Consider the following 26,798-nt stretch of genomic DNA (forward strand, 5'->3'; position numbering starts at 1 on the left):
GACTGAGGCTGCGTCCCAATTCGGCAGCATTCTCCGATGGCCGTATTTGAAGGCCAATGATGTCACCGAGCTGCAACGAAGGCTGTCCCAATGGGCCTTCCGATGTGGCCTCCAAATTAGTCCTTTGTTTTCCATTCTTATTTCAGTTAGCTTCGTGGACTTCAAAGACTGCATACTTCGATGCAGATTAAATTGTAACCTTTAATTCTGGCAATAAACTATAAAATGTAAACTGTAAATGACTGTTCAACATCTACAATAGATCTCACGAATCATTGATTTCCCACAGGGTCCATGATCTCTGAAAGCCAATGTTGCCATATGAAATCACCTAAACAAACACGCCTACCCCATAGAATCTGGACCTTCTTTTGATAGACCCGCCCCACACATATGCAACCCAGGCAACGATGTCATTTAGTAGACACGCATCTTACTGCTGATTGGCTACAAGTTTGTTTTGGTAGTCATCCCGACTCCCTTTTCCAAAGCGTTTTTCAGAAATCGTGCACTCCGCCTTTAAGGGATAGTAAAGTGTCCATCAAATGCACACTTTAGAATCTTGCAAGAAGTATAGTAGCAGGGTACTTTTTTCACATACTTCTTGCCTCGCCTACTGCTTAGGGCTATTCAATTAGTTTGTCGTGGGGGCCAGTTCATAAAAAGTATCTTAAATGAGGGGCCGGAGATATAACAGTGATGATGACTACATTTTTCTTCATTTAAACATATTCATGTTGTATTTTGAAACTGCACAACAACAAAATCAGTGCATTGTACAATAGGCTTTTTCTACAAACATGTACTTCGAAACTGCATTCAACAACATTAGTGCATTGTTAGATGTCAAAGTAGGCTTTTTCTACATCCAGATATGTTCATATGTTGTATTTTAAAACTGCATAACAACATAAGTGCATTGTAAGATGCCCAAGTAAGCTTTATTCTTCATTTAAATAGGTAAATAAGATCCATATCACACTTATTGAGAATTTAACTCATTTACTCACTTCAGTGCACTATGCACATAGCAAAAAAGTTTATAATATGGAACATAATTGTTTTATGATGTTTTTTTGTCAAAAGCTAATTATTACAGTAGCCCTATTTAAACTACAACAGCCATCTTAATACTTGGCAAACAGTAGGCTACCTTCTAATAAACAGAATATGTTTTTAGATTTCGCAAGAGCAGTAAAATCAGGTGTATGTTTGTCAGCGCGATACACATACAGTGGTGCAGGTGCTGGGCTGTGAGCGATGGGTGACTACTGCTACTCGTTTTAATTGCATTCTTGTGTGAGAACGATGACTCGCATAATATTTGAGCCTTTGTCTGCTTTGAATTTTGGAGAAACTGCAGGATCTTTTTATCTAGTTCACAAAATCGTTTCAACGAGTTTCCTTTATCTAACGTCATTGTGGATAAGCATAAACATATCAGACAACAATTATCGGAAAAGGTGTTTGAAAATACAACAAATAAAGTTAAAACAACCTTAGAGTTCGGTCTCTTAACTCACCACTGTCAGCTATCGCGTCTTGAGACGCGGGCGCGAGCGGGGGAGGCGATCGCTTTGTGGACCAAAGCGGGAATATAATCACGTGACACAGCTGCTCGCGCCAGTCACGTGACTCGCGCTCTGCAGCTCATGCTGCATGAAACAGACGCACGCGCATCAACTCGTAACTGTACGGCCCGTTGTCTAACTTACTAAATTTATTTTAGAGATGTCTTTTTTACAGACTACATAAAGGGCCGGATCAAATTACCTTGGGGGCCGGGTTTGGCCCGCGGGCCGCCAATTGAATAGCCCTTATGGAAGTTGGTCCTAGCGAGTGTCTTACAATAAGAGGTTGTTTAAGGCTGTTTTCAAGTATAAACTTTTCTTAAAGAAACTAATGAATGTCTAACATTTGCTTTACTTTCTTGACTCTTTACGAGAGGCATTGGCCGTTGCTCTTGTCCAAGCCTTTTCATTTTAGCACTTGTGAAACTCACAAGTTTTCATAAGGATCGTAATAAATATAAAAATAAATTGAGCCATAAACTTCCCCTGAAAAACAAAAGCTTGATACCCACAGGCCAGACAATTAAACTACAAGACATCAAACAATATAGGGGACAATTCTTGTTGTCGTAGTAACACTCTAAAAACTATAAAACCATTACAGAAAATTTTAATGGTTTTATTGGGAATTTTATTGGTTCTAATGGAATATGGCCCAAAACACACTAAAGTGTATTGGTTTTTGTTGGTCTCTAATGGTATGTATTGGTTCTATTGGTTCTATGTATTGGTTCTAATGTAATATTGCCCAAAACACACTACAGTGAAGTGGTTTTAATGGTAAAAACTAATGGTTCCTATTGGCATTTTAATGGAAACCATTAGAATATGTAATGGTTTTATTGTTTTTTTCAGCAGGGATGACTTGAATGCCACGCTTCACTCCCATTGGTAGTCGCTCCAGAAACTCACTCATCAATTGCATAAACTTGAGGGTTTTCTCAAATTTGTCGCTTCGCTGAACACTCTCCATCCGGTCGCTAACAGTTACTGTTGCTCGTGTCGCCAGAAATTTCAAGCTCTCCATTAAAGCTCCCGTTCTTTCTGTGTTTTTGAAGCTTTGTTTGTATTTACAGTGCTCAATATAACATGTGTTCATGTTTCACATGTAAAAAAACGTGGTATGTTTCACACATTTTTCTTATCTGACTACCGCTATTTTCACTGTCCTAAAAACAGGCTGATGTCTTCCTTGTTCTATGAAGTCCCTCCTTCAGAAATACGTAATGAGTTCTGATTGTATAGCTTGTTTAGTGTGTTGTGATTGGATAGCAGCTTAGCTTGCCGTTAGCTTAGCTGCCGACTGACATATTCCTGTGGGCGGAGTTTAGTCAGAAAACGGTTCTACTGACGTCATTAGCAGGTAGTTCACTGTAGGCTTTGAAAGGGGAATTCTGTTAAAGAAAATATATCACCTGGCAGTGAACTTTGAGCGTTATCATTTTACAGGTATTTATTTATGCTATATTATAGCAACATTACACACTAACTAGGGTTTTAAAAAATGGGATCAGGAAGAAAGTGACCTTTAAAATGTATGGGATTGTGTTGCTTTGTCGCTGCATGCCGCTTGTAATGTAAACGGGACATAAGACTGAGTGAAATATTAATTGAGCATTCCCATGTATGACTGTATCAAAGCAGACAAGGTTAAATGCTTTGTTGATCCAAGGACAATTAAGTTACATAATCAGTCGGGACTGGGTTTGGCTAAAGTAACTTTTTTATTAACTTATTTGAAGGCCTTCTGCTACAGTTTTTACAAGCTTAGTGGGCATGTGCAAACTGTGTTTGACTGGAGAGACTTATTATTAATGGTGAGATAACAGCTTTATTTTGTGTCAAAAGTTGTGAATGATTACAGGCAAACATGAAATATGATCAGTCCAAACATCATAAAAAATATTTATTATGTGGAAAAAGAAAATCAAAAAATTTTAATCACTACAAAGCCAGAAAATTCCCTTAGGGTTGTTAACAATTTTTATGTTTTCCTCGAAGATTTAATGGTATTCTTTAATACGCTGTAAAAACTTGCTATAGTTATACAGCTGTTTGCCAGTAACTTACTGCAAATTTATGTTATGTACTGGCAACAGTTTGTTCAAAGTTAAATGAACATTAAACATTAACAAGTCTTTGTTTTAACATAAAACCAATGCAAAGCTGGGAACCAGAAATCCTCATCAATCTTTTTCAGTTTTTTCCTTCAGATTTTGGTTCCCATATGCTTTGTACGAGGCTGTTATTTTAACAGCGCTTCTGAAGCATATTTTGTTCAGTATATTTTTGTATCTGTGTAAATTTATTAAACACTTCTCATTTATATCATCTTTGCATGGTCAGAATGAGTTGAGTTTAACTTGTTTTTCTCAACAAAACATGTAACCTTTTCTTCTGAAAGATTGTTGGATTCAGACAGTAAAAGGACAGTGATTTAGCATTCTGTAACAGTTATACTGTGACCCTTGACTGATCTATTGTTAATGTTAATAACCAAATAGGAAAATTAAATTGACTTTTACAGACAGATTTGATGTAAGAATATTTTCCAGAGGGTTTTCAAAAAACTGTTACAACGCATAGGCATCACTTCTGCCAAACCTCATTCTAACATATTCACAAGACTAAAAAGGAAAAATTCAATCAAAGCGTGAGGAAAGAAGTTTTTAATATGTGAATCCTTGCGCAACACTTATATGGAGATTTTGTGTTTCTACTAAATGTGTGAAGCTTTTGAGGGTTAAGATGTTTTCAGTTACCCTGTGACACAAACTTTCCCAACACATGATTTATGGAGAACGGAGTTTTAAATATACAAAGGTGTGTTACAGTGGAATCTTCATGGCCAGCCATCAGAACCTCTACAGGCTTTTCTTTTTTCTTTCTTTCTCTCTCCTTCACTTTTCAAGACCTTTTCAGCAGCTGCTTTTTCGCTTATCACACTATTACATAAGCCCTGAAAGTATGTGGGAGTGGAGTTTGGCCGCCCAGTTAAACACCATCTGAGACGAACAACTATAATACATTGATCTGCCACAACTTCTAAAGAAACACATAATAAGCACAACACGAGATATTTTCTGTCTACACAATAAGTACATGAGTTTGAAAACAAGATATACATTTTAAGGGGTATTTTCACAGCATCTGAAAACTGAATCAAAGATCTTACCGACCACCAGGTACAACAACCGACTTAAATGCGGTCAATGATATTAACCAGATATGATGAACACATGGACATGGTTTAAAAAAGCATTCATTTTCATGTAAAACAGACATTATACAGAGTCACTGTTGAGTGACTGAGACTAAAAACAGGGATTATAGTTGAGAGTAACAACTGTTCACCACCCCCTGGGCGCATGTGACTGCTGGCCAACAGAAAAAGAGAGACAGAGGGAGTGAGAGAGAAAGAGTCTGGCAAAATTAGAAAGGGATAAAGAAAAAAGAGATAAAATCCAGACCTAAAATACTTCCAGATTTGAAAGAAAGACACGGAGAGATAATGAGACTGAGAGTCCTTCCTCAGACATGAGCTCAGCATCCTGCCTCACTGACGGGTTCAGAGCTGATGTATGTCCAGAGGAGGCCAAAAAACAGTGGGATTTTTCAAACTTAAACAAGAAATCTTGGAAAACTGCTGCAGATTAAGCGGACGGGAGATACGGCATTACTCTGTGAAGATCATTCATCTGAACATTTGTGCATGAAAAACAAGCAAATCTCAGAGAAACTGGGTCACTTGGATGCATTGTTTTCATCAACATTTTTTCTTCCAATTTGTTTTTTAGCTGTATTATCACACATACACACACACACACACACACACACACACACACACACACACACACACACACACACACACACACACACACACACACACACACACACACACAAATAATCTTAAAACTCCATAGTTAATTAACATAAATGACACACTGTTGTTCACAATTATGAATATTATTAACACATTTGTATGACATAAACATCTGGAGAAAGTATTTGGATTAGCACTGCATTCTGTTATTCACAAAGGGCTTCATACATCATGCTTATTTCAATCAAACCTTTATTTGTCATCCTGTCTCACTTTGTTATTTCACAGAAGCGCTATTAAATTGTAGACTTTGTGGACAAAATGTTTGATGAGGTAATAGTAAGTGTCCATCATTGCATTGTCAGTTTTTATTAAAAATCATTAGAGAGATTTAAACTTTTCTTTATTTAGCTGTAAGCTTTTGTCTGTTAGCACTTCACAGTGTTTGATGAAGTACATGATGTCATTGTGCACAATAAATACTGAATATTTTTGAATGGTCTTTAAGTTTACATGTGAGTGATGGAATATTTTTTATGGCAAGTTTTGTTGGATTTTTGCTTTTTACATTGATTACAGCTGCCAGAGATATATTTCTTGTTAATAGTGTCAGGCCATGCAGTGTCATTTAAATAGATTTTTAATTAAATGCATTGGCGCACACACACACGCACGCACGCACGCACACACACACACACACACACACACACACACACACACACACACACACACACACACACACACACACACACTTTTGATGTCAAAATCCAAATGTAGGCTGTATGCAAGTAGATTCTGCAAACTGACAACATAAAAAAATCTATTTTAAATCGGTGAATATTCATTATGAAATATTAGCTTTCAATCTATTGGGTTTATTAAGACTTTATTGCAGGCCTTAAAAAGTCTTAAATCAGAGCAGCAAGTCTTAATTTCTTAAAATTATGGCATTAAATTGCGTAAGTTATTGTTTATTTCCTGCGTTTCCATAGAGTGAAGAGAATGTGTACTTTTTGGTTAAGATGAGATTACTAAACACTAATTGAACAGTGCACACTTGACGGTGCTGTTTCATCTGTCAGTCATCTGTGGAAGCAAAGTTTAAAATTTGACGTCTGCCCAATATTGGGTCCATATGTTAGATCAACGTTGGATTTTGACATTGTATCAACGTTGGATTTTGACGTCGCATCAATGTTGGATTTTGACGTTGTATCAACGTTGGATTTTGACATTAGATCAACTTTGGATTTTGACTTTAGATCAAGTTGGATTGTGACATCGTATCAACGTTGGATTTTGACATTAGATCAACGTTGGATTTTGACGTTGGATCAGCGTTGGATTTTGTTGTCTTATCAACATTGGATTTTGATGTTGGATCAACATCGAATTTTTATGTTGGATCAATGTCGAATTTTATGCCGGATCAACGTTGGATTTTGACGTTAGGATCAACGTTGGATTTTGACGTAGATCAACGTTGAATTTTGACGTCAGATCAACGTTGGATTGTGTTGTCTTATCAACATTGGATTTTGATGTCTTATCAACATTGGATTTTGTTGTCATATCAACGTTGGATTTTGTTGTCTTATCAACGTTGGATTTTGACATTAGATCAACATTGGATTTTGACGTTGGATCAACATTGGATTTTGTTGTTTTATCAACGTTGGATTTTGATGTTGGATCAACGTCAAATTTTACGCCGGATCAACGTCGGATTTTAACGTTGATCAACGTCGGATTTTGACGTTGGATTAACTTCGAATCAACGTCGGATTTTGACGTCGGATCAACATCAGATTTTGACGTCGGATCAATGTTGGATTTTGACGTTGGATTAACGTCGGATCCTGGTGTCAGTTTGTAAAAAAATATGCAGCATTTCATTAATGTTAATGTTACTTAAACTTAAAATAATAAGTTAAACAATTTCAACTTGAGCCCAACTTAAAATAGTAGGTTGAATTGACTTGCAAAACCAAGTTGTTTTAACTTCATGCTGCAATTTTTTACAGTGCAGTCAGTATGTGGTCTACACATAGTATGTGGTTTACAATTCCATAGACGCAATGTTTTTTATACTGTACAAACTGTATATCCTATTCCCTACCCCTACCCAAGTCCCTAACCCCAACCATCACAAAAAATCTGTTGGCAGTCTTTAATTTATGAAAAAGTACCATTTAGTATGTTTTTTCAGCCCCTCACTTTACATGTTTATTATAAACATGTCATTATACACTCTTCATATCCCCGTAAACCATATATACCCCCCCCACACACACAAACAATGGGACACCATATTGACATTAAAACAATCTTGGCATCAGTTGTATTTTAACAAATACTGACAGATATTTTAAAGCTCTGCTGCTGTTCCTTTCTTCAGTTCATTTAAGAGGAATGTGGAGTAATGAAGTACGAAGAAAGCTTTGTTGATTCCAGTATAATCACTCAGGGCTTTAATTTAAACTCACAGTTTATAGTGTGTCAACATAATCATGGTGTGTATTTTCTTTTGACACACTACATTGAATTAGCACTGAGATATAAAACTGAAAATGTGCATCTGAATTTAAAAACCTGTCTTCCTAATAATAGCTAGGATAGCTACACTGTAAAAAAAAAATTTTTTTTCACAGAAATATACTGTATTATTTTACTGAAATTTTCTGTTTTTTTTACATTACGTGTAAATGTCATTAAAATAAAGAAAAAAACTTTTGTTAAAAACATTAACCATAAAATAAAATTAATAAACTGTAATTTCACTTAATGAGAAATCATAGTTTTTTTACAGGATTATTCTTATTTTTAATTGGCTTGAATGTTAAATTACATTGAATTCTATGTAAAAATACAAAAAAATCACATATTTAAAAATAAGACAACTATATGTTTTTTTAATATGAAACCTTAAATTTAAGGTAAATACATGTAAAAAAAACAATCGTAAAAAAAGGGTAAAAAGTCTGGCAGCAAAGTTGCCAAACACTTACCTTCAAATTACAGTAAAAAACCTTAAGTTATTCTACGTAATAATTCTGTTTTTTAAAATACAGATATTTTCCGTAAAATTTACTATATTTTTACAGTTCCACTGCTGAAGAATGAAAAGAAAATCCCATTAAAAAATGTCTGTAGAATGTAAAAGAAATGAATAAATCTGCATATAAACTGGATATTATTGCAGAAATACCTCAAAATGATAAAATTAAATGAAGTCTTCTTTTTTTACACAGTATTCTTTGGTAAATTCATAACATTATCAATTACATCCACAAGAACTATCTGTCAAAGTACAGATTTTTAGATGTAAAACACAAAAAAAGTTACATAACATTACTTTAAATACCGTATTTTAACAGCTTTAGGCTTTTATTTTATGGGATTATCAAATCTATTAATATTAAATTCCTGTTAAATTTTGTTTTTGAACTGTAGAAAAAATAAGATCACATTATAATAGCTTGCAAAGCCATATTTTTATGGTCATTACTTTATATAAACCATATTGCACAGTAATTACAAGCATTTATCCAATATATCTACATGCTTTTCCCATTAATGTATAGGGTTTAATTTGAAAAAAACATACTTTTATAGTAATTAAAAGCAACTATCCAATATATCTACAGACTCTTCTCATTAATGAATGAAGTTAACTTTATAAATACATTACTTTATAGTAATTAAAAGCAACTATCAATTATATTTACAGACTTTACCTATTAATTTACAGGGTTTACTTTAAATGAACATACTTTTATAGTAATTACAAGGAATTATCAAATACACTTACGTACTTTTCCCATTAATCTATAGGTTTACGTTGAATAAATTTACTTTTATAGTGATTACACACAACTATCTAATATATCTATATAAAATTGTTTTATAGTAAATAAAAGCAACTATCCAATATATCTACATTACTTTATCATTACTGAATAGGGTTTACTTTATATAAACATTATTTTATAGTATTTAAGAGCAACTGTCCAATACATCTACATTCTTATCCCATTAATTTAAGGACCCACATAGCAATTTTGGCAAAAGTAAAAGAAGTTTTTCCTCGGCCCACATACAACAAATAATGACGGCCCTACAATGGCCCAGTTCTGGATTACAGACAAGGGCCAGATAATATCCCATAACCGGCCCAGATCAGGTTCTAACATTGGTACCAGTTCTCAGCCATAAGTCACCATATTAAAACCAGCATTTAACCAGAACTTCCAAAACTGAGCCATAACTCAGCCTGATCTTGCCCAAATTATGTTAATAAATAACACAAAAAATTACTTTGAAATTATTTGCCATTTTTATTAATCAATAACACACAAGTCAATAACACTACGACATCCACATTGTATGTGTTAGAACCATTCTAATATAAACTGCCAGCAATAAACAAAAATACTAGTTTGTTCAAATACATTATTGGCATGAATCTAACACCAACAACTTAAATTACAAAGCAATTTAATTCTTAGTAAACAAACAGAAGTTTAGAACAAACTGATAATAAAAAATAAAATAAAAAAACATTGTGACAGTTACACTGGTGTGTGAAACATAGTTTGCCCAAATGACCAGCTATACACAAATACAGAAGTTTTCATTGAAATTAACATATTAGCATGAATTAAAATTTAAATGAATTACCATGGGTAAATACAAGTTTGAACCAAACTGAACTTAAAAGTTATTTAAGTTAATTAGAAACACTACAACTTCATGTGTATGTGAAACCAACTCTACAGTCAGCTTTACGCAAAGATACAAGTTCCAGTTAAAGTATTAGCATGAATCTAACTGAGGTAATTTCAAATCGATCGAAAAATTAAAACAATACAATTAATAAAATTGAAACAAAAACAATCCAACACTAATAATAATAATAAATGTGTATGAGAAAGTGTTCAAGATTGTCCTCAACAAGAAGTACTGCTTCTCAGCTCCTCTTTCCATAGACGTAAACATTACAGCAGCCCACTGTTATATTAAAGAAAATAGATGCAAATGAATATTTGTTATTAAGCCAAAGCCATATAATACAGCAATTAAAAGCATAAAGATATACTTCAAAACAGACAGATAGACCATTAGAAGTTGCTTTGGACGAAAGTGTTAAATGTCTAAATAAAATGAAACATAGCTTAGACCTTAAAGACGTACTTTTCATTAAGGTACTCAAAAGCAAATGAGATCTGAGCATGTACTTAAATGACAAGTTCGGCATTTTACACTTAAAGCCCTGTTTTCGGATTGTTTATGATGAAATAGAACGGTTTTGACTGAAATTTCGAGATATGTGGCTGCCCCGAGAATTTTCAGGTGTTTCTTGTATCACCTCCCACCTCTATAATGGGTCTATAGGTGCACTGGAACAATCCTTCCTAAAATGCATTAAACTTTCGTTTACAAAGACGTGAAACTCACCGAGTGGTCAGGGGTGTTCATTGATATGCTCACACAAAAATCGCTGCAAAAGATGCTTTCTGACACAGTCAGCAGTATCATTCAACCAACCCGTGTAAGTTATTTGAACAAACCCTAATAAACATATTAAACTACTCCATATGTATTGAGTATTGTTTTCGTTTATGAAAATATCGCTTCTTACGCAGGTGGAGACATGAGCTTATGAAAGTATTTGCTTTTTTATTTAAAACATAACAAAAATAAGTTCAAACACATTAAGAACTATCATAAACATTAACTAAGCGGATTATGTCATGTTTATTATGTACTGTAATCACATTTTTGTAATAATATATAGTAGCAGAATAAATAAATCAGCTAACGTTAAATCAGCATATTTTTTATCAGCATTTTAGTTGTTTTTAAACAATTATTGTATTTATTGTTTACTGGTAGTTTCTATGAAAGGTTTTACTGGATGGGGTTAAAACAAATGTTTTGTAGAGATTTACTGCATTTGTGTTAGCTATTATAGCAACCCCTAATTGCACAAAACGGCACACTTGTGTCCTTCGTAATAGGCTACCGTTAGCTATAGTGGCTCACCGGAAGTCATAAACCGGAAAGCTCAAAGATGGCGGCGCCCGCATTTACGTCAAGAAACAGGTGGATATAAACAAAAAGATGACAACATGAGCCTCAACGTTTAATTTACCTTGATGTTTTACGTGTCTACTGGAATTTACACCCCATCATCCTTTTTGTCCTACTCCAGAGTCTTCCAAGTCTTGATGAACACAGACCTGACACACTTTCACCAAAAAAGAAATTAAAACGTTACAGAAATACATTTTCAAATATATTTTTTTTAAAATAAATGTTCTAACAACGGGAAGACCAGATAACCAATTTAATTAACTTCATTAATAATATGATTACAGTAATTCTTATGCCTAACATATAGAAAACAGCTAATAATGGCCGTCAAACTGCAATAGCCTAACACATACCACATGATCACGTAAACGTTTGCATCCCTTTATTCGTTTGTTAGACATTTAAACTAAAACATTTTAATGATTGAAAAAGTTTAAATACTCAAGTTCAGGTACTTACTAGTAATCTTGTTCTTTCTTCTTCTTTAACTTTTATTGGCGGTTGGCAACTAGTATCTTTCACCCGCTTTGAAATCTGTGTCCGTTATGATGGCCGCAGGCAGCGTTGCTCCTGTAATGGTTACCCCGCCTATTGGTTTATTTGATTGGCCGCCGCTCGGCTTGCGTCAACAGGAAAGCAGAGGAAAGCTCGTCATCTGTTATGTGATTGGCCAGTGGCACTCGCCTTTTTTTTATTTGATTGGCCATCTCAATCATTTTTGATAAGGTGTTCTACATATTGCTGCGTTGCAAGAACGGACAAACGGATGACGTTAAAATAACGCGAGAGGGATTTGAGATCAGAATCCTGCGCATGATTTTTCGAGTCGTTCTCGCAGTACTTTGATGTCATCCGCTTGTAGGTTCTTGATGCACTGCATAATAAACTACGCATCTTAATGTAACGCGATCGTTTTTAACACTTCGGCAGGCAAAAAGCACAGTGAAACATATATCGTTTATTTATACAGACAGTATCTAACTTTTTTTATTAACAAAAGCACCAACATACAAAATTCTCGTTGGGGAACAAGATATACATGCGTAAATACAATATACAGTAGGCTATCTGACATTTTATCGTAAACAATGATAGCTTTACAGTCGTTGAAGTTAGAAATCTTGAGCAGGAATAAACCCCCTGCTACAATGAAAATCGCGCAAAAGCAAATTTAAATAGAAACAATCCATGGTACAGCTCAAGAAACGTTATCAATACTTTAAAATTCAGAAAGAAAAACGTCTGGAAGTTCAGGATCACTTGAACAAAATTATCTTGACCATGATCTGAAACCATGTTTATGTAACTGAAATGTAAACAAACATAATTGTCCAAATACATTAGCTTCTTTTATTACAAAACTATTTAAAAAGGGTTAAATTACATTAAGATTTAGAAAGCCTAAAAATACTTAAATTCTTATAATTATTTATTGTAAATCACAGTTTTCAAATGTGGCTTACAATCATTAAACTGATCTGGGCCACATACTTCCCACCCACAATTGGCCCAAATGTTACCTGCCATCATGGATCTAGTGCCATCATTGCCCATACTTGGCTGACGTGTTGCATGCCATTGCCATTATACATTGCTGCTGAAATGGCGGGCGGTGGCTAGCTGTGGACACTTCCGTTTTCGACCACAGCAATAAAAAAAGTACAATGCAGCCAGTTCACATCATACATAGGCCCACTCCCCTAACATATAGCCTAAATACAGAATGAAAATACCAGTACACAGTGGGTATTTAGAACAGAGCCAGACAGAGCCAGACGACCTGAATGGAGTAAAACAAGCTTGTACTATCCTAACATGTTAGAAGTCTTCACAGTCATTAATGGCCATCTTGTGATCTTCATCCCACTTTTACGGAGTCCATGCCCATGAGCCCCAAAGTCTATTACAGATGCTGGCCTGAGGCTCTTTTTCCAGTACATACTTTGCAGTACATACTTTGTGTCTGTATCTTATCAACTTTGGCTTCTGATGTCAGTTAGATGGCATGCAGACAGCTGGGAATTAAAATTAGCACCTCACACCTATCAAATACAGGGCAACTGCAAAACTTCCAAGTCCCCTGCAACCAATTCAGAAATATACAATTAAGAAATGTATTATATTTCAGAAGCAAAGATAAACTTTGCTGGCCACATCAGCTTAAGATTCAACAAGTGCAGAAATAAGAGTGGTAGATAAAAAATATATGCATAAAATAAAAAATAAAAAGAGCTATGTAGGCTACCTTTCATGCAGATATGTTGTAAATAAAAATTGAACATAATAATTACTGTGTGTTATACTACAGACACAGATTTAAAAATATTGCCTCGAAAGATGAAATACTGCAGGAGGTATTGTTGCACAGCTAAATAGGCCTATACAGTTATTGTACAGGTAATAATTGCACAGCTTAAGTTTAATATATTATTCTGAAATCAAGAATAGTCAGTGATTGTTTATGCATCATATTTACCGTGTTTTACTGTCAGGCACTGACTTAGTGTTTACAATTCTGAAGTGTTCTGTAACAATTTCATAAGTGGCAGAGAAAAATTGAATGGCAACATTTTCAGACCCCACCCATGGACTGTATCAGGTGCTGCTGTCTGGCAAGTGGTGCTGCAGCCTCAAGTCTCTGAGCATCATGCTTTGGGACAGTTTTTCCGCAAGACAACCAGGCTTAAGAATGCTGGAAACTACTAACCTCCTAATGCCTGTCTGCTTGTTGATGTGAAAGGACTGAATCTTGTGTCCTGATATGTCCTCTTTTGGCTTGGCTTTTAATGGTGAAATTGTCCTTTTTGTCTGTTTGAAATGCTGCCCTGACAGTGGTTTTCTGTTATCGTATATATTGACCATAGACTATATTGGCACATGTTCACTTTAAAAACATTAAAGACACAAAGTCAATCTGTATTCAACAAAATTCAAGGCCCTCACTGCAGTGAAATCATTAGGCCACTACACAATTTTCCCGGTTGATGGGGAAAACAGCCACACTATGAATAAAGCTTTACAATGGGGTGCTATATTTTTTTAATTTACAATAGGTGAACAATGTGTGAAAGACTAGGAATTTATTCTGGGGCTCAACAGTTCAACCAAGGCTCTTGTAGCATAAACTTGAGCTTTGGTAAACTGGGGGTGAAGCAATTGAAGACATTAAAATGCTTGAAACATTACACAACCGTGTAAGTGTAAACAATCATCGTAATTGTTTTTCTAGTCTCTCTCTCTGTGCTTTAGGTATCAAGAAAGTGCGCGCAGATTCAAATAATTGAATGTTGTACAATCATTGGACGAATCGTACGGCAGAGGCAATCTCGACCAATAACATCGCTTGACTTTGGGAGGGGGATATACGTCATAACGTAAGATCGCGCCATACTGGCAGTGGCCAGAGTAGAGACGTTTCAGGATATTCAGCTTTCACTAAAGGTAAATTATATTTACCCAGCCGGCACATGATCTACCTTTAACGTTGATATGATTAAAATAATGTCAGTTGTTGTTTAAACGTTGATATCGTGCGCGGCTCTGCGCCCCTATTTTAAGTTTGAAAATACGTCCGTTACTATCGGTCGGAGCAGCTGCTGCTTTGCGTTGATTTCTCTGTCAGACCTGGATTATTTTATATCTGCCTGTTAAATTCTTAAATTTTCAGCGAATTTTAGTTGATGTGTCAATGAAGAACAAAAGCTGGAATGTGAATAGAAGAAGGGGTCGTACGGGGTCTGTAAAAATACTCAAGTGGTGCTCGTTGCATATCAGGTAAGAGATCATTTTCATTAACACTCTAACGTTTAGGGACACGGGTAGCATAACGTTACTGCAACCTCATAGGATAACTTAAATAAGTTATCGCTGTGTGTGTTTTTGTACTGCTTCGCTATTAGCGTAGCGATATTAGCACGTATTTCAATGTGTTCGTAGTACATTACCATCTGACATTGCTGTGTTTTATATGACGTTATATGATTAATGTTGTCAGCTAATGTTAGTTTAAAACTCAAACGCATGAGGGGTAAAAAAAGCGTGGGAATGAGTAACTTAAAGTGATAAAACAGTCATTTATTCGTTAGAGTATATGTTTACATAACCTCTTTATAATGACATTGAAAAGATATTTGATTTGTTTACTTGTTTAGATCAAGCATTGGAATAAGATTTTTATCGGGGGAGAACAACCAACAGAAAGACCCATTCACCAACTACAGTAAGTCAATTTTACCCACGTACTATTCGAAAACCAAGGATAGTATTAAGTATGATTTTCATACTGTATTTCATAAAGTAACACAGGGTAGGCGTAATAATCCATGGCTTTAGCCTACACCTTTCCGGCTGCCCCCCTTGTTTGTAATGAAATTGCTGTAAATATCTTTCGTCCTATGTTCAGTAACCAAATAAACTTTCTTACATTCATTCTACAAATCTGAGCAACTTTCTGTCCTTTTGTCTTTCTTCTCCTGAAGTGGCGCACTGAAAGGGGAGATTCATGTCACCTTCACCAGTCCTTTCTTTAATTGCTGGAAACCGTTAAGGGAAAGACCCTCAGACATAATAGGATAAATGTGGCTGCAGGTAAAATTATTTGATGGTGTTAGGGTTTATCATTATCTAACAAACCAAATGCTTTGTTCAATAACAAGAAATCACGTTAGGGCCATTTTCTGGAAGAGAAATCCACTTGGACAGGTAAGTTAACGTTATGTGTAGCATTTTAATGTTTGTACATTTGTCCATATGACCCTAAAGGGGTTTATCAATTCTTTCTCACCCATGTTATGGTTCATATTCTGTGTTCAGTTTGACAAGGATCAAGAGGCCAAGGACCAGGTGGTGAAGTCGGAACCAGACCAGACAGCTCTCCCACAGCCAGCCTCTGAACCTGCTCTACAGTTTAAATCGCCCGGGTGAAGTTAAACTCTACTTTGCTGGTGACCCAGATGGCTGAGAACATGATAGGCTGATACCCTGGAAGCTAAGAGGGAAGCGGCAAAGGAGTTCGAAGAAAAGTTGAAAAGCACGTCTTAATGAACACAAGGTGAGGATTGTATGGAAATCCAACTGGTTTATCCAGATTATTTACAAGTGGATTTAAGATTTTGTTGATTACATCTACAGAGCAGCTTGAACCCTTTTAAGACATTTTAACCCCTTAAAGGCGGAGTCCACAATGTTTGAAAAACGCTTTGGAAAAGGAGACGAGCCGACTACCAAAACACACTTATAGCCAATCAGCAGTAAGGAGCGTGTCTACTAACCGACATCCTTGCCGGGTTGTGTATGTGTGGGGCGGGTCTATCAACAGAAGGTCCGGAGTCTATTGGGGTAGGGGCATGTTTGTTTAGGTGATTTCAAATATCAACATTGGCTTTCAAACATTGTGGACTCTGCCTTTTAATGTTCCTGCATTAGAAGCATTAATAGAGGCAAAGTTTGTTCATGCTCAATTTTCATTCGAGCTCCAAACTGAAATTATTGTTGAGCGGCAACATAATGGCTCTGCTCTGGCGATGAGGGAGGCAAAGTTGCCATTGTGTGTAAATTGAAAACAATACAATGTGGCCACGGCTGATGTGTAGGAATTTTTGCAAGCATGATACATCTTATTTATTTTTCAGGACAAGGCCTGGTGAAAGCCACTACAGAGGATCATAGCCATCGTTGGAGTTCTGAAAGGACGTGGGTGAATATCAATCTGCCAAATGAACTTTTTTTAGCATGCACATTCACATCTTTATATTAATACTGATTATATATTAACTTGTTTGTTTGTTACTGGAAAGAACTTAGCTTCTATTGTGTTTGACTGAAGGAGTTGACCATGTTTTAAGCCTATGTGCATTTTCTAGATGTTAAGCATGAACGGTACTTAAACAACCATTACCCGTACCAGCTCTGTCCGTGCTCCATTTTCCATTGCAGATCATACTCAGAGATAGTACCCCTTAAATGCAGCTGGTCGTCATAGCAAGGCCACACACAACTGCCGCGACGTAATGTTCAATGCGAGACACACACCAGCGCCCCAATTTAATTTAAAACGTTTCAGCATTACTCGGATTGTACTTAATTTAACTAAAACAAATATCAAAAACATGTCTAATTAATACTTAATCAACACGTCATACTCCTGGAAAAGACCCACATAAATCACATATTTTAAAGGAATAGTCTACTCATTTTCAATATTATTTCATATTTTCATATTTCAACATATATCAATAATATGTTGTTGCCTTGGCTGGGATTTGTTGGTGCATCCCTCTGTCGTCTGTGTGCGTGCGCGTGGGCGCTGGAGCGCGCTGCGACGCTTCGATGGCATTGGGCTTGGCCCCATTCTTTCAATAAAACGTAGCGCTTTTCTAAGCGGAATTGGGGGAGGAACTGCGTTTTATGGCGTGATAGCACTTTTGGGAGTACCTGGACTCGGCGCAGTAACACCCTCCCTCTCCCATTATGAGAGGGAGAAGGGGAGCGGACTTTTCAGGGGAGTCGGAGTGCTCCCAGGGGTGCTATTGCGCCATACAGTGTAGTTCCTCTTTTGAATCCGCTTGGAAAAGTGCTACGTTTTATTTTGTACCACCAAACTTGCTCGTATAACTACTCGTCTTAAATAGGAAAAACGTTGATGTGTTTGGTCACTTCTAACTTTATCTCTGATTGGTACCATTGAATGAATGGGGCTGGGCTGGATGCTGTCGGGGCGTCGCGGCGCGCTCCGGCGCTTGCGTGCGCGCGCACGGATGGTGGAGGGATGTGTCAACGGTTCTTAGTTAAGGTAATAACATATTTTAATATTGAAAATGAGTAGACTATTCCTTTAACTAAGCAAAAAGCCAACGTTGAGCCAAGCAAAAGTACTTCTTAAATGACGCATCAATGAATTGTTAAAATAATCTATAGAAGCATTGATTACTAAAATCATCGTTAGCTGCAGCCCTAGTTTTCACTGACACTCGTTTGTGAGAAAACAATCAAGCTAGCTGCTAAATTTGGAGTCCACACGTATTAGAGTCTTTAAGGTAAATGCAGTTAAAAGGACCTAAGCGAGCTGACAGGCAGGTTAGAGACTTTCTGTAATTGTTTTTCACTTTACAAAGTGTTACAGTATGATAGTCTTACCTGAAGAGAGGCTATAAGCACAACATGCAATTTATTTAAATTGCATCAAACTCATAGACTGTATGGTCGGACTTGGTGAATGTAGCCCGAGGATACACGTGACACAATCTGTTTTTCAAAATAAGGTGGAAATAAGATTAATTATATTTACAGGAATTATAAAACATGTTACAATGTGTCAATTAAAAGTAAAATGAAATGTTTGGGAAATGACTTACAAATTTCTTTTTGATTTAGGGTTGCTGGAAAAACATTAAATAAATTTGTTGACTTTTTTGCTTTTTCATAACAATTTATATCTATGCAGTGTCTTTGATCAAATTGTTTATCCACCTGATTTCTGACTTAAATGCGGGCACCGCCATCTTTGAGCTCATAAAACTTCCAGTGAGCCACTAAAGCTAATGGTAGTCGTATTGCGAGGGACACGATTGTGACTGGCTTTTTAATGCTTATTATGAAATCCAGGAAGACCGGCGTAATTTGTGCAGTTAGGGGTTGCCATAATAGCTAATACAAATGCAGTAAATCTCTTAAAAACACTGAATGTGTATTGGCGCACGTGTATCTATTATCCATACATCCATCCAGTAAAACCTTTCGTAGAAACTGACAATGAACAATAAATACAATAATTATTCAAAAACAACTAATTATGCTGAAAAAAATATTCTGGTTTATTTATTCTGCTACTATATATTATTACAAAAATGCGTTTACAGTACATATTATATATGACATAAACTGCTTATTTGTTAATGTTTATAATAGTCCATGATATGTTTGCACTTACTTTTGTTTTAAATTATTATTTTAAATAAGCAAATATTTTCATAATCTCATGTCTTATCTACTGCATAATAATATTTCCATAAAACGAAAACAATACTGAATACATGTAAAAGTAGTTTAGTATGTTTATTATGTTTAGATTAAATAGCTTACAATGTGTTGAATGAGAAGGATAAGTTACTGCTGCTGTCAGATCGCGTGAAGCTTGATGTGTCGCCATAAAAACTCAAGTCGATTAAAATTCCAGTTTAAAAAAACTTGCATGCATTGAAGACCCGTCACCCCTAGGAACAACATGAAACGATTGAATATATCTTCATATGATGTATCAGGACACTTCTTAATTTCATCCTCACACTGGCTCATACATGGCTGGTGTAGTAAATATTTACCATAACTGTTTTAATCATGTTTTATGCGTGCTCCCACCACACTGTTTTCTGCTGGCTGGCCATTAAAACTGAGCTCCCACACAAAGAAGGGAAATACGTCACATCTCTTACTCCCGCGTTTGAAAATAATGTGGATAACAACATTATTGTGTTTGAGGTGTAACAAGCTGTGTTCCCACATGTTTAAATGCTCTCTAAGCGAATCTGCGAGACGTTAGTTATTGTTGAAGTTTGAAACTGTTTTCAAACAGACGGAGCGTAGCTAACTCCTCCCCCTCCCTTCCGTGCTTTCATGAACGCGCCCAACCCCTACCCCCAAAACCTTTTTGTCGTTTATTGGCTGGAATACTTTGTTTTGTTTTGTGATGATAGGTTTGGCCACTTGTTGATATTGCCGTTTGTGAAGCCTAGGCTGTCTACAGAGATCGCGTTTTTTTACAGTTTGATCAGCGGACAGGCAGCAAGCAGATAGTGAGGAGATGTTTCCGGTATGTAACAAAAAATGTTTTATGGTCTAAAACGCTTCAATTCGCTTAGAGCGCCTTTATTTTGCCGCTTATGAACGTAATCATCATGGAAAACGTTGGTTTACTGATACTACACGCCAGAAGTCGCACCCATAATTTGCACAAATCGTCATGGGGTGTAGGAATAGTGTGCATAGGGCCCAAAATTATTAACAAGAGGGTAACATTCTTCATAGAGCCATAGCTTATTTATTTTGCTTTTAAAGTGCACCAAATGAATGCACTTAACATTAAAATGAACACTTTTCTTTTGAGTGGAAATGTACATCTCAAATGGGGATCTGCAGTGAATGGATAGGACATTGCTGTAAAATATCAGAAAATGTATGTATGTTTTTAGTGAAAAAGTTGTTGATGCAAATGCACTTAACATAGACCTTCTGTTTGTTTTTTGTACATTTAAAACACAATATACTAATACAGAATGTGTGGACATAAACTGGAAAGTTGGTTGCAATTACTGTCAAATAATGTTTATATTAAGTAAATCCCATGTACTATTAAGAAAAGTCTGTAGATATATTGGAGTTGCTTGTTATTACTGTCAAATTATATTCATATAAGGTTAGTCCCATGCACTTATAAGAAAGGTCTGTATATATCGGAGTTGCTTATAACAGTGGTTCTCAAACTGGGGTCCGGGCCGCGAGATGGTGCCAGGGGGGCCCCAGTTTTATGACATTTTATAAAATACATTAAATTCTAATGAATTCTGGGAAATTAAACCAAAAAAAAGGTAGCACTACTTTGTGTATGTTTTGTTTAATTAAAATGTGAAGTTTTAGAACAGTTTTTTGTCATAAATTTTCTTTGGGGGGGCGCGAAGGAATGCACCCACAAAGGGGGGCCGCACGCTGAAAAAGTTTGAGAACCACTGGCTTATAAAGTAAGATGTAATGGAAAAAGTATGTGTGTGTGTGTATATATATGTGTGTGTATATATATATATATATATATAGGGCAGTTGCTTGTAATTGCTATCAAATATTGTTTACATAAAATAAACATGTGTATTTTTACATATATGGGAGAATTGCTTGTAATTACTGTCCATTTATGTTTATATAAAGTGAACCCATGCATTGAGTAAATGTCATGTTGATATAAAGTTTTATTAGTATAAAGCAATGTTTATATAAAGTATACCTCATACATTGATGGTAAAAAAATATAGATTTATTGGATAGTTGCCTTAAATCACTATAATATAGTGTTTATATAAAGTAAACCTTTATACATTAATGGTAAAAGCATGTAAAGTTATTGGAGATGTTTTTGTAATTAATGTCAAGTATTGGTTATATAAGGTAAACCCCCATAAATTAATTGTAAACGTATGTAGATATATTGGGAAGTTGCTTATAATTACCATAATAAAAATGTTTTTATAAGGTAAAGCCCCCATACATTAAAGGTAAAAAATATGTAGAAATATTGGAGAGTTGCTTGTTATTACTGCCAAATAATTTTTATATAAAGTAAACCCCCTAGTATTTAAATGGTACAAACATGTAGATATATTGAAGAGTTGCTTGTTATTACTGTCAAATAATGTTTATATAATGTAAACCTGCATACATTAATGGTAAAAGCTTTTAAATTTAGTTTAGATGTGTCTATAATTACTGTCAAATAATGTTTATATAATGTAAACCTGCATACATTAATGGTAAAAGCTTTTAAATTTAGTTTAGATATGTCTATAATTACTGTCAAATAACGTTTTTATAAATAAATAACTGTTAAAAATATGTTTATGAAACTTAATATCACAAGATCTTGTTTTTTTGTACAGGATAAACCCAATATTTTACAGGAATTTACTGTAAATAGATTGAATAATGACATAAAATAAAAGTTTAAGTCGATCAATATACTGGTATTAGGCTTTAAATTAGCGTATCTGAAGGTAATTATACTAAATTTTTTGTGTGTTTTAAATGGAAAAGTCTTTACTTTGACAAGGAGTTCTCGTAGATAAATTGTATTACCTTAAATATATACTAAATAATACTGTATTAAAACAGAAATCTTTGTTTTAATTATGTAATTTTAAGGTATTTCTGCAATTTTTAAAAGTTTATATACAGTTTTATACTTTCGTTTAGCATTCAATGGAGATTTATTTTATGAAATTTTTTATTCTTTCTACAGCAGTTTGACTGTAAAAATACAGAAAATGTTTACGGTAAATATCCGTTTTCAAAAAACAAAATTTTCCCGTAAAATAATTTAAGGTTTTTCACTGTAATTTGAGGGTAAGTGTTTGGCAACTTTGCTGCCAGACTTTTTACCGTTTTTTTACGGTTTTTTTTTTTACAGTGTAGGTCCACATTACACTTTAGTGTGTCTGTAGCTTTTTGTTAGAAACATATACGATCAATTTGGTTGGTTTTCCAGGGAATGTATAGATTGAAGTAGCTTTAGATAAAAGCAGTTGCTAGATGCATGTAATATAAATGTCACACTTAATCAGAATACAAAAAAATACAGAAACACATCTTAAAATTAACTTCTCAATCCTTCAACATCCCCACATTGGGATCTAAAATATTCATTCCGTTGTGAACACTAAATCTTCTAGAAAACTTAGCCAACCAATACTAGACTGTTGTGTAAACATTTGCTTGAATCCTTGAAATATGATTATTTTCTGTCACCGCGTAAAAGGACATGGTGTGGCGTGATTTGCTTGAGTCTGGCAGTGTTTTGGGCACAATGAGGGCATTTATGGCCCTCAGACATCGTAAGACAGAGCTGTTTCTCTGGCAGCGCTGCTGGCAGATGCATGGAGGTTTAATGCCACCACAGCTATTCCTGTTGAGCGTGATCCAGCCATCACTCCACCAGAGAAAATCTACTGTAGCACAGGTCCAGGGTGGGCTCACCGTTGGCCCAGTGTTTCCCAACTACTTACTGCATATGGAAGGCATGTGTGATCCACCTCTCTGTGTTAGAATATAAAGAGACCCTGTGGCCTCAAATCATTTCCACTGCCTGCATGTTTTTAAAAAAAAAAAGAATACTGAAGTGTGTTTTGTATGTTTTTATGCCGCTATCTAGATCCAAAAGTTCTGTGTGCCATACCTTTCAAATACGACATAACTGCATAAATGCCCTTCAAACACTCTGTAATACTGACCTCATGTTTTTCTTTCCTCCTGTTCTGGTCAGCATGGAGATCCTTAAGTGATTCAAAATTTATTCTTTCCCATGACCTCTTCATGGGGTGATGCATTAAATGGCCTTTTTAACCAGAACAAAACTTGAAACTACATTTTCCTTGTGTGAAATAGCAACTTTAATGTCTTATATGAGCGGTGAGATTATATTATTGTCCACAGTAAGCTCTAAGAATAATTTTGTAATTCTCCATGGCCTTGTGACAAAGTGATTTATGCTACCGGTTACAACACCTATTGGAATGAAACCCTCACATCTTCACAGGTCATGCTTCACAGATTACCCATTGCTTATCCTTCTTTAGGGATTCTTTAGGGCAGGGGTGTGGAACCCTGGTCCTGGAGGGCCACTGTCCTGCAGAGTTTAGTTCCAACCCTAATCAAACACTCCTAAAAAATCTAATTCAAGTCTTCAGGATTACTTGGAAATGAAATTCAGGTGAGTTTGGTTAGGGTTGGAAATAAACTCTGCAGGACAGTGGCCCTCCAGGGTTCCCCACTCCTGCTTTAGGGCCTAAAATCAATGAAAATTAAATGCTAAATGTTTGTGCTGGCTAGTATTCTCATATCAGGTCTCTGTTTGCACAGCTACTAATTGTTGACTTCTAACTAATGTGTGTGTTTATTATAGAAAACCACTTAAATAAGATGACTAAGAGACATCTGAAAGGATGACCGCCTATTACCATAGACAGTTTATAAAACAAAACTAACATTTATCTCATTCTCTGCCTTTTTCTTTGCTTTACTCACTTCTGTCTTGGGAGTAGGAATTTTCTCTTTTTCTTTATTTGAAGGTTGTAATACCAAGTTAGTTTTTTTTTATTAAATTAAAGGTACAGTGTGTATTTTTTAGAAGGATCTCTTGACAGAAATGCAAAATAATATACAAAACTATATTATCAGGGGTGTATAAAGACCTTTCATAATGAACCGTTATGTGTTTATTACCTTACAATGAGACATTTTTATCTACATACCCCGAGGGTCCACTGACATGGAAGTCGCCATTTTGTGCCGCCATGTTTCTACAAAAGTCCTTAACGGACAAACTTTTTTACTAAGCTGTCTCCGACGACGCCATGTTTGTCCGCTGGCAGCTACCGTAGCTTCTCTATGTGTTTCAAAAGCGAGAGGTGAGCAGTGGACTGAGCCGTTGGTTGCAATCTGCAACATCACTACTAGATGCAGCTAAAATTTACACACTGCACCTTTAAAACACACAATTCAATTTAATACATGTAATAAATAATTAAACATAATAAAAGAATGTTTTTTACATACGCGCGCACACACACACACACACACACACACAAACACTATCAGCATTAACACATTTTAGGGGATTGAATTTCTTCAAAAATAAACTTCTCAGAGGAGTCTAACATGTGACAGAGAGTTGACATAATGCAAATATAACTGCATATTTGCAGTCGGTAACTACCATTTGGAAATGAAGTTCATGGTCGTTCCTCTGATATGATTACATCTATGGACTGGGGAATGCAATCTAAAATGTCTCCAAGTGAGATATTCAACACATGTTATAACTATTAAGGTAACACAAGAAAACTGCTGAAAATCTAACTTTTTGCCATCAGTCTCCTTGACAGCGGTTACTTCTGTTTGTTGTTAGGGTGAGATCATGATTGTAACTACGCTTTTTAAGCATAGGAAAATGCATTATTCTATTGTAAATGATTATGTTGCATTTCTGTGTTTTTACAGTTGTGTAAGGCTTTTAGATATGATTACTGAATTAGTTGGAATATAAAATAAAGCTTGTTAAATAGCTCCCTTGTGGGTTTAATCTTTATAAATTATACAGGGCATATAAGAAGAAAAGAGGACAAAACATTATGGGATTAACATAATTTAAATTTAAATAAACTCTATTTTTAATTTGATTATAATGTGCTTTAAAGTGCCTACCAGTCCGTATATTACATCATTCACACTTACTCCCTGGGTATTTAAAAAGAAAGCCATATGTTCACAACTTAATTTAAAAAAATATCTGCACATTATTTAATAAAAGTTTATCCATTTAATAATAAATAAATAGAGCTTATGTAATACATTTCTCCACTATTTTATTTTCCCTTTTTCCACAGCTCACGGTGATGAATGAAGCTCAGAGGGCCCTCCTGTGTGCAAAAACACGGAAAATATGCTTTCTGCCAGACAGATCATCATTTACCATCTTATCCATACAGTATTTGTGTTGGTTGTCGTTGCTCCTGTTTTCCTCATTTTTTCACTCTAACGTCATTTTGGTCTCAGTTTTAACTTGATTTCTTAGAGTTTCTTACTTCCTGAGATGCCATACTTTGGACTAAGTCAAAAGAGAACAAAGCATTGCACTCTCTCTCTCTCTCTCTCTCTCTCTCTCGCAGACAGTGTGAGCTTCCCTCTTTCCATTCATTATGACAGCATATGCACAGTAAATCTCACTGAACTGCTGTGCTTTTACTGACTAATGGCTCAAAACCTGCACAGTCACTTAGTTTAATCCTACACAAACACTTAAGTATTTACAGGGAAGCTTTAACAGAAGTATATGCCAGAATTACTTGTTAAATGCTTGAGTTTATTTAACGTTTACAGAATCTAAAACCACAGTTGTGCAAATATTGGATGAAGCTAAAATGCAGGCAATGCATCACTTGAGGGATAACATTTTAAAAGACTTTTATTATTGAGATTATTTATGGATAATGTTTTTCAGTCATACAGTACATTTTGAACAGACACACTGAAACATAGTGTCTCTTCGTAATTTGAACTGATCATGTTTGTTGCACATGGAAAATGCTTCGTGTCCAATCTCTAATGATTCCACAATCAACTGTTGCCAATTGCCTTTCCTCGTACAGGTCTATACTACAAAATTAAATAAACATGGATTAATAAGTTAATGAGAGGAAAAATAAAAGCAACAGCATAGAGCCAACTTTCCAAATGCACATGTGTTGGTCATTACAGCTGATGATTAACACAAACTTCCTTTGATCTTATTAATATGATGCAAAAAATCAAATGTACCAAATGATACATTTGTATATTCTTTATTTTATTGTTTATTTATTTCTTGATGTTTGGAAATCATGCCAACTGAGCCCTTTTTGAATCTTGCAGTGTATTTGTCTTTCACGGGAAAGAGCATAGCATAATCACAATAATTTTTGCATAGACGAATGAAGACCATGTATTCAGGGTCTTAGTAATGGAAGAAAAGATGCTCCCACTGTGATGTGCTGTTGATGTGCTATGATTTCAAT

General features: G+C 35.4%; 2 long non-coding RNA genes across 2 annotated transcripts; one reads left to right on the plus strand and one right to left on the minus strand.

The window, feature by feature from the left end:
* Positions 1 to 9,707: 9,707 nt before the first annotated feature.
* LOC141352894 (uncharacterized) lies at positions 9,708 to 16,027 on the minus strand. The gene is made up of 4 exons (XR_012359957.1): positions 15,914 to 16,027; positions 11,950 to 13,570; positions 11,549 to 11,644; positions 9,708 to 10,404 (listed from the first exon to the last, which is right to left on the minus strand). It is a non-coding gene; the product is annotated as an uncharacterized lncRNA (long non-coding RNA).
* Positions 13,564 to 18,916, plus strand: LOC141352891 (uncharacterized). Its single transcript, XR_012359956.1, has 6 exons — positions 13,564 to 14,931; positions 15,158 to 15,264; positions 15,642 to 15,709; positions 15,969 to 16,191; positions 16,303 to 16,540; positions 17,121 to 18,916. It is a non-coding gene; the product is annotated as an uncharacterized lncRNA (long non-coding RNA).
* Positions 18,917 to 26,798: the final 7,882 nt, after the last annotated feature.

This window comes from Misgurnus anguillicaudatus, chromosome 21 (genome assembly GCF_027580225.2).
Source record: "Misgurnus anguillicaudatus chromosome 21, ASM2758022v2, whole genome shotgun sequence".
Classification (NCBI taxonomy): Eukaryota; Metazoa; Chordata; class Actinopteri; order Cypriniformes; family Cobitidae; genus Misgurnus; species Misgurnus anguillicaudatus.